The sequence below is a fragment of the Balearica regulorum genome, chromosome 9 (assembly GCF_011004875.1).
Source record: "Balearica regulorum gibbericeps isolate bBalReg1 chromosome 9, bBalReg1.pri, whole genome shotgun sequence".
In the NCBI taxonomy this organism is placed as follows: Eukaryota; Metazoa; Chordata; class Aves; order Gruiformes; family Gruidae; genus Balearica; species Balearica regulorum.
Window position 1 is genome coordinate 17,060,033 of NC_046192.1, and position 9,533 is coordinate 17,069,565.

Sequence of the window (9,533 nt, forward strand, 5' to 3'; positions counted from 1 at the left end):
TGCAAACAGGGAAAAGTTATATGAGTCTTCTAGCAATTTCAGGCAAATATATCACAGAAGCAGAATGCTTAGCCTTTTTACTGTGCATCTGTCTGAGGTTTCCAGTAAGATTTCCCTGATATATAGTAAGAGTCAAAACTCTAATCTATTTTAACTCTTTTTTATTGTCTCTGCAGCACTAACTTTGAAAAATGGCCTTGTCCCCAAAGAACTGCACACAGTCCATGTAGGGAAGCTGTTAAAATAAATGCATTACATAAAAATATTGCAGAGGAACTTGGCTCTGAGGGTTTGGAAGCTACAACATATAGATATAAAACAGAACAGCTAAAGTATGAGTGGAGGTCATACTCCAGGAGAGAAGAAGGGAACTCCCCTGTCTGGCAGTTGTTGCACATGATCTCCAAAATCAACAATTCCTCCTCTTCTTTCTCTGGGCTGCAGTGTTTTAATAAATGACTCTTCTCATGTTAATGTTCTTCTGCCTTCCTCCTCACTGACCTCAATACACACTGAGCTGATTCATAAAGTCTCTTCTTTCTCTGTATTTGAGTGCTTTCTGGAGATCTTATTTGTGCTGTTCTGCCTGCGAGACATCTGGCTGATTTATAGCGACTAAGACACAGTTGAGGGCTGCGTTGGCCACCCTACCTGAATATTGTATTTCCTACACACCGTGTTCCTATCTCTGCCCATGCTGTGGTCTGATTTTAGATAGTCTGTATATTGTTCAAGGAAGAGAGTGTACTTTATGTCTCTCAGAAAAGCTGCAGAGATCCTCGGGAGTAAAAATGTGCTTTTCTACCTGTCTTCCTTGCAGAGCAGTGGTATCTGCTACACACTGATTGTGGAAATTGAGGCAAGGAATAATGTGCAAATGAGAACATGATTCAGTAATGGGAAAAAAACAGATGAATCCCAGGTGCCTCAAAAGGCTGAATCACAAACAAGACGGTGAAAACATCTAAGAACACAGGAGATGATGGAGGAGCTCGGTTTGGCATTCATCTGTTTATTCCAGCAGGATATGCAGATTCCACCCTCATGGCATCACTGCATCATCTTGCCTCATCAGTGCCTCATGACACAACCCCTCTCTGTAGCGCTGAGTCAGCATCACTGTGCAATCTCCTTCGCCGTTCAAGATGGGGAGAAGGGCTGTCCATAATGCTAGAAAGCTCTGACCAACCTCCCAAGAGGTCCCCAAAGGGATTAAAAAACTCATGGTCATCTCATGAACACTCCTCCCAGGAAATAACATGGGCTCAGAAAATTTTTCTGTGAAGCTGTGCTGCAGAGGAGCTCTGACAGCAGATGGAAGAGAAATTAATACTGTGGGTTGAAATGAAGGACCGAGGAACACCTGCGCTTAGCTCCCGGAGCTTCAAAAGAGGTTGCAAAGTACATTCTTCCTGTAACCAACAGGTACTGCTGATTCTGCCTGCTGCGCTCTTCTAGAGGCCCGGAGCTGAGAGAAGACTTCTTAAAGCATCATGCTCAGCATGGATTGCTAACCCTCTGCTTCTCCAGCAAACAAAAGATGTTTCCTATTTTGGCAAAAAACAAATGGAAAGAATCTAAAATATTCATACAAGGGTCAACTTACAAGAGGCAATGTAAAGAGCAGCTTTATGTTAGAAGAAACTCAGCCACACAAAGATTAAAATACTGGGCCACTGTCCTGAGTATGGTCTTAGACAATATCTGAGGCTTGAAACACAACCCTAAAAATGTACCATGTGTCACCTAAGTGTGCAATTCTGTACAACAGGACCAGGAGGAAGAGCTCTTCCTGGAAACACCAGATCCAGCGGCCAGGAGGCTCTTGCTGTATTTGCACATACTAGTCCCCTTTGTTGGGGGATTTAGGTCACAAGAGCATAGGAAAGGCGGCTCTGAATCACCTGGCTCTTGCACGTGTTGGCTACACATTGTGCAAAGGTTTCTGAACTCAGCCTCCTTTCAAGACACACCCTTTGTTTGTTACTTTCTCTTAGGGCTTTTTCGCAACCCCATCCATCGCCAGCATAAACAAGGTTGCAACATCTTCCTCCAATCTGTCTTGCTTTGCTGTGCTCTAAATGTCAACCAGCAACACAGCGCTGTTCATTTGTTTAATTGGGCAAAATACCTGCCATTGCAACCCTGTGTCTTGACTCCATTTGGGAGAAAGTTTCTTGGGAATGTTAAGTGACAGAACCTGCAAGTCAGTCTTAGTCATGTTGATACCAGATACCAAGAGACTTGTGCAGGTAGACATGCAGTTGGCTTTGCGGAGTAGGCATCAAGCATCTGTAAGGCACCAGGGAAGGTTAGGAGGAGTAATTATCAGGGATCACAATGTTTAGTAGATGTTGTTTCTGCAACTGCAGTGCTTTCTATTTCTATGTGTACCCCCTGCAGCATGTACCCTGTGCACTGACTGCAGGGGAGAGAAGATCCTGCCATTTGTATGGCTTTTATCAGCTCAAATGAAACAAATTGTGGGACCTGGTTCCATTCCTAATAATTAGGATAACTAGAGCAGATCCCTTGTCACTAAATGGGTGCCACAACAAACACTCTGTGAGCACTGTCTGTAAGCAGGTAGGTGACACAGTCACCATGGAGACCCTGTTAACTCCCAAATCTTGTCCACACTAGAAAGTAGATGTCCAATGCACTGAACAGAGGATATCCAGCAAGCCCAGGAAAATGGAGGGTGCACGGTGCCTACACTCAGCCACTCCACACAGCCATTACAGCTGAGAGATTAGTACGGCTGCCCCAGGACTCCCGGCATATGTTGTGTAATAGATGTTTGCATCTGTCCACGTTTTTGGCATGGCCTCCTGCTTGCTCAGATGGAGCTATTCTGTGCGTGGGATGGAACAACATCCTGTTATGCTCTTACCCGATGGGCGCACTCACCATGCTGGACTGTCATTAGCACCTGAGCCTCTGCCCAGCCTGGCATGCCAGAAGCCAGGCTGTGGGCGGTGCTGCTCACCGGCTGGAGGCGGTTGCTTTTATCAGCAACCTTGATCATAGGGATTTTCTCTTATTTCATTCTCTAGCTTCCTTCAGCCTTGGATTTGCATAAGATCCTGGGTTAGGACTAATCTGATCCCAGGGTGAGAACATTGCATCAGGCCCAGCGAATCCTCCATCCCAAACTGTCTCTTGCCTGGGTGTGTTGTCACTGGAAACAGTGACAAATGGTGGCTTGAGTTTTCTTTGGTAATAGGAGGTGCCTTGCTTTGTATCTCATTTAAACTCCTGTGCTATGTGCAGGATTGTTGCAGCAACTCCCAGTCAAGTCTCTATTTGTTTACAACCCTTGTTGCCACAGTACCCAGGTGCTTTCCATGTTCAGTCCAGGTTGCTAAAATGAGAAGCATGTCCAGCCTTCAGGGCTTGCCAACAGCTATTGACTAATAACAGCACATCGTCCTTGGTGACAGAAGGTAACATCTTGCTTTATCTATGCATTCCCTGGCAGGCAGGAGCAGTGGAGAAACAGAGATGTCTCACTGCGTAGGTAAGAGTATGACTTCAAGACTCTCTCTGGTCATGCTGGTGGATGCCCCTGGTTGTAAATAAGTACACAGTCATTCAGTCCAAGGGGTTAAAGGTAACAGGCTGCAATAGTAGCCGTGACACCTTCTGAGGGGTTGTTCACTGCGGACATGTGTCTGACTGGCTTTTCTATGTCCCACTGGATTAAATCCATGTACATGCTTGGGGAAGTGGGGATGATCATCCAGGCAGGGTTCAGAACTACTGTTAAGGTTTCTAGGTAAAATGACAGGGCAGAGTCAAGGCTGAGCAGTGCCAGGTATCTGATATAGCAAGCAATGTCTATACTGTTCACCTTTCCATCACTATTGTATGGCCAAGATGGCCCAAACTCTTTCTTTGTGTCTTTCCTCTAAGTGCCAGTTTCACTTCCTTCAAGATCAATTTGGTATCTTGACCTGGAGCTGTTTTTATAAAGTATAGATGCAGGCATGTACTGTTACAGAATGTAATATGAACATGAGGTTGTGAATGACACTGGGGTACAGCCTGTCCCATGGCGCCAAATCCCTCAAGACAGTGCTGATCTACGGTAATACATCAATTATCTTGCTGCAATATAAAAAGATATACTTCCTGCTAAAAATGGCATGGTCCACTTGCCAACTAGATGCAATTTAGATCTGTCTCTGTCATTGCAGTATCCAGTGCCCAGCAAGCCAAATGCTAACAAACTCTGAAACTGAAGACAGAAAAATGACCAGTGGGATAGTGCTGATTGGGTCAGAGGTGCTCACACTCCCAACGAAATCACCCATGCGCTCCCATGAACTGTCCTCCAGCTCACAGCTGGTCCAAATGGGTACGTACGTCCTTGGCAGTTCAATCATTGCTATCCCATTGGCTGGAAATGTCGTCATTTCAGATGTTATAGTATACGCAGGCTCAGCCAAGATGTCACATCATGAAACTAAATGCGCAATTGTAGTGATGGGTGAAAACTCCAGTGCTTTGTTTTGTATCAGCAATGCTCAAAGGCCAAGAGTTCCTGCTTAGAGCATCCAAGAATTAAAACACCCCGTACTTTGCTCAGTTACAAGCAATACAGGGATTCTGCCTCACACCAAAATGTCCATACCCCATCAGCATATTTATTGGAATGAAAGGAAAAGAGAAAAAAATCTGCAGATTTTTTTTTTTAAAACTTCATCTTTTACTCTGAAGATCAGAAATCTTGTGATTGTGGTAGGAGCTATCCCACCTTGCTACTGAGAGTAGCTTTCTGTATATGATTTCAGTAGGGATTTTACTCCATCAAGAAGTTTTCTGTTTGGAGAAAGTTTTTGTCCTGACGACAATTTTGGGTCATGCCATACTTCCACGCGAACACTTTAGTTACGCAGCTGCAGCCCCACCTTTCTGCAAAGAAACACCAAGAGCATTCCTCCCCCTCGCAGACAAAGAGAGTCAGCTCTTTGCCCAGAACAGCAGAGGAGCCTGACTTTCCTGGTAGCAAATACCTATTCATATAATCACCCAAAGGATAAGACACGTTGGTGACAAGTCTGTTCCTTTTTTTGTTCCTTCCATGGGGAAGGACATTGTTTTCTACCCGAATTCTGATTCCCTACCAGTCAGGTTGTTTTTTTTCTTTTTTTCTTTTTTGTTTTCTGAAAAAGGCATCGTCATGTAAAGGATGTTTTGAACCCAGATGATGGTGGGAGGATGGCATTTTGCTGTTCCTTCTTCCGCAAAGCTAGTTCATAGAGTTGTGTCTTGAGTTATTGGCAATACAGTGCATTACAGCTTTGCGGCGTTGTGTACACTGAGTTGGCTCAGCGTAGCGAGCCTGCCCCACACCACAGTCTTGTACTACTGAGCAAATGAAGTAAATTAAGAGTGTGACAGTTAGTTTGACAGCTGCAGTGAAATGACTGTATATGATGATAAATAAATAAATTTAAAGAATATTTATCAGTGCCTTCCCTCTGAGAATCAGACTAATAGTAATTAAACTTTTCTAAACCCCATTTATAAAGTCGTCTATATTTAGGTAAACTGAGTCATAGAGATTTTTGCATTGGGACAAATATAAGACAAGGCCAAGAATTGCAGCTCTTATTCCTTACTTCAGAAACCTAGATACCAACCATCCTTCTCCATGAAGACAAAAAGAGAAGTTTTTTCTAGAAAATATAGTCAGTGTTTACATTTTATTGAACCACTAAACATTGCTGTTGGCCACAACATGACAACAGCACAGCAAAGAGAGCCATTCATTTGCCTGTGCTTGGCAGAAAGTGTCCTTCTTTGGTTACTCAGCTGAAGTTGACAAGTTGCCCAGTATTTTTATTATCGGGTTGTCAGCTCAATCTCACTACTGCCCTCTTAATTTATTATTTTGCATTTCAAAATCACAGGTGTGACTCATTGCACAGCCAGAGGTTATAATGAAGTATCCCACTCATCTTTTAGCTCACCTTTTATTCAAGACAATGCAGATTGCAGAAGGTTTCTGAGGAGGTGAGGATTGCAAAAGAGCCGAAGACTCCTCTTTTATCTAACCAATGTGTGGGCAGTGAAACTACCTGATATGAAACCAGTTGGGTGCAAAGGTGGGCATGGAGGTTCATTTGTCATTATGGAGAGGGTTGAAACTCTGAAGACAGAGCAGCTGTAATTGAAGATAGGCACCCAAGCTTAAATCACCTCAGCCCAAGGATGAGGCCAAAGAGGGAATCCTAGGATAACACGCTTCTCTCAAGATTTCCTCTACGCTTTAGTTTCCAACAGGACAGAAGATGAAAACCAAGCAGCCAGTTCCTTTTCAATTAAAAAGTCTTATTGTCTGTGTGTTATGATTTAAATTGGGAAGTGACTCTAAGTGCAAGATTTTGAGATATTTTTTTCTGCCAGCGTTGTGCAAATAAGAATCTTCTCGCATTAGAATTTTTGAAATATAAAAATATGTTTCTTGGTATAAAACGATGCATCATCTATGTTTCTCCTAGGACCATCTGAGACAGCGTGCTGGGGAAAGGGAAGATGGAGCACAGTTCTATTGGAGTGACTTGCTGCTGACTATGAAAATGATGTGGAAATCATGGGATGAATTAAGGATTTGTCTATATGGGAAATTGATGGGAATGCTTCCTGTTATCTACAGCTCATGCCAAGGAGAGGAAGAGACTCTTTCATCCCAGAAGAAGAGTGTCCAAATCCAGAGCTATTCTGAATCAATTTGCTCTTCTGTTTGGCTTCTACATCCAGCTGGTCCCACTGCAGAGATGCTGAGTTCATGCTACAAGCAAGCAAATTGCATAAACTTGAGAAGATATAAACACAATTTGTTCCTAACATGAGGAGCTTCTGTAGTCACCCTACAGAGTGTCCTGGCAAGTCTTATCTCTGTTCCCAGGGGGAAAGATGCACATCCTATTGCCAGTCAGGGTACCCTGCAGCAGGGACAGGCAGGGGCAGAGCTATTGGAACACTTGGGTTTTTTTGAAGCTGCAACATGGAACTGTGGCAATGCCAAGAGTGCATCTAGTCCACTCTGTCTCACTGCAGGGAGCGGGGGGGAGAGGGGGACGGGACGGAAATTGTGACTCAAAGGCTGTCCAGTGGCAGCAGAGAAAACCACACCAAGAGCACTTGTTCAGCTCTGCCATATCCAATTTCTGTCAAGTGTAGAAGACTAGCTATCCAGCGAGCTGGGACATGCTTTACCAGCATCAGTAGAGTTGTGCTTCAGAGCATCCCTCGAGGTAGCAGAGAATTATCCCCATTTTATAAATGAGGTAACTCAGGCACAGGGATTAAAGCCAAAAATGTTCCAACCTGGCTGCCGACTGCTAGGTACCTACACCCATATTTACGCAACTCGTGGCCTGATTTTCAGAAGGGCAGGGCAATGAAAATTTTGCCCTGAGGGATTTGTTCACACACAGTTTACCAGTAACAACGCCCAGGATGGAAGCCTGGTCTCTGCTACCTGTCTTACGCCTTAACCACTAAAAACATCCTTTCTGCCACTAGCCAACAGTTGGCAAAGGTTCCTGCTGTCCCCATTCACCACACAGGAGCTCAGAATGAGCAATGCAGACTGGCTACCTACATGCTCACAGCTAGAAACTTTGAAAGAGCAGTAGCAGGAGTAAAACCAGTGCGGTTTCTTTGCTTCTCTTACAGCTAGCTCTTCAGATGCCACAGAACTTTGTGTGACTTGCAGTGCTTTGCTATACCAGCAAGTCTGGTGTGCAGACCTCTCTTCTGCCTCACGCATGGCATCGTCCTCCCTTCCTGTCCCTGCAGCACGTCCTGCTCAGGGCACCTCCACTGGCAGAGCACAGGTCCAGTGTAGAACCAGTAAGAGATCAGTAGGAGGAGGGGGAAAACCAGTTATGTGGATATCTGACCTGTTCAAAACCACAAGCACTAGCAGAAGTGAGCTAATCCCAGTGCCCTTTCACCTCTCTCCTGCACTCTCTTTCTAGGCTTTAACTGAGTTTTAGAATGTGCCCTAGTTTATTGGAAACTCTTGAACAGCAAGAAAATTTAGAAAAAAACCCTCCCCCCATACCAACAATCAGCAAAACCCAGGAGGGAGAGCATTTGCTGGCTGGCTATAATCGAGCTTTGCAAGTGTCCTTGCTAAAATCATCCCTGCTAGGGGCTAATGCGATGCTTGTCTTAGCATGTTAGAGAGGCTTGCTGTCTTGAGACACCCACTTGAAAAATAGTACTGGTGGTTGGTTGCTACCTGAGGGAAGGAGGACAAAGGATCTCGACTGTCTCTGTGGAATGGTCTCACTGGTCAGGTCACCTCAAGGCTGACCTGCAATACCAAGTGCAGGCTGCAAATCCACTGCTGTCAGCCCCTGTGCCTTGTCTCATCTGCCATGGAGTCCCAGCCACCTCTGACCTCTTCTTTTTCTTCCCTGAGGCCATGCCCTGCTCATGGGGCTCCCATGCTGCTGCTCTGTAGCATCCCCCCACCCACAGGAAGGACAGGCAAGAGGAGGTGACAACCTTCATCAAAGGTTAAGGCTGGAAAAGAAGGAAGTGTCAGCTCAATCAGGTCAGCTCAGTCAGACAACTGCTTCTATAATCCCTCTGCCCCAGGTCCCCGCACTGTTCTGCCTGTGTGCTGGATGCTACTGTACAAGCAGCATCCTCTTCACCCTGTCCCCATGGTACTGCCAGCCTGCAGCATCCAGGCAGAGAGATGGGGAAAAGGGGTAAGGAGGAAGCAGCTGATCAAACAGCTCCCAGAGCTGTTTCCATCCCTCTCCTTTTCAGTGCTTGTTGGGAATATGGACTATGAGATAGGCCTTACTCCTAATGAAGTTCAGAAGCCCAGACTTGGCACCCTCTGATTTCTTCAGAAGAAAGCTGAGAACCAGATCTGAACCAATTCCTGTACTCCAGCTCAGCCCTGTGTTCCAAGCAGACCCAGAAGTTTTGAGAAGTGGGTAGTGAAATGGCCCCAGTTCCTTCTGCCCAGGTCTGAGGTGCCTGTTCTGGGATGGAAGCAACTGAGTCTTACCAATCTGTCAGCAACCAGGAGGAAGCCAGGGAACACATGCCTGCTATTTGATAAAACTTGGTGCTGCATTTTATACAGCAGCCAGTGCATTATTCCACAGTGAAAACAAACCCTATTCTTCTCTGCCAGATAAACACACTTGATCCTATAAAGAGCAGCATTTCTGACTGTTCAGCAGCAGCCAAACTCATGATGGGAAAAATAACAGGTGTTTGTCAGGCACTCCTTGTTTATTCACAGAACTTAAAATAATTGCTTAAAAAAATCCAACAGAGATTTAATTTTCTATGCTCCCACATTTAAAAAACAAAAACAAAAAAACCCCTAAGCTTGGCTCATGGTAGTTGAAGGCAATTCATTATGAAAGAGGTGTTCTTTCTGTTGTGGTAGCAAAGAAACCTGCTTATGAAAGCTCCAGAGGAGCAGAATAGTAGAGCAAATTCCTGCCTAGAACCAACACCTCCTCGTGCTTTTCATCAAGCTCTCC

The 9,533-nt window shown here is 44.9% G+C and overlaps 1 long non-coding RNA gene across 1 annotated transcript; it reads left to right on the plus strand.

The window, feature by feature from the left end:
* The first annotated feature begins 3,486 nt into the window (after positions 1-3,486).
* On the plus strand, positions 3,487-6,916 carry LOC142603010 (uncharacterized). The gene is made up of 3 exons (XR_012836881.1): positions 3,487-3,520; positions 4,200-4,360; positions 6,510-6,916. It is a non-coding gene; the product is annotated as an uncharacterized LOC142603010 (long non-coding RNA).
* The last annotated feature ends 2,617 nt before the right edge of the window (positions 6,917-9,533 follow it).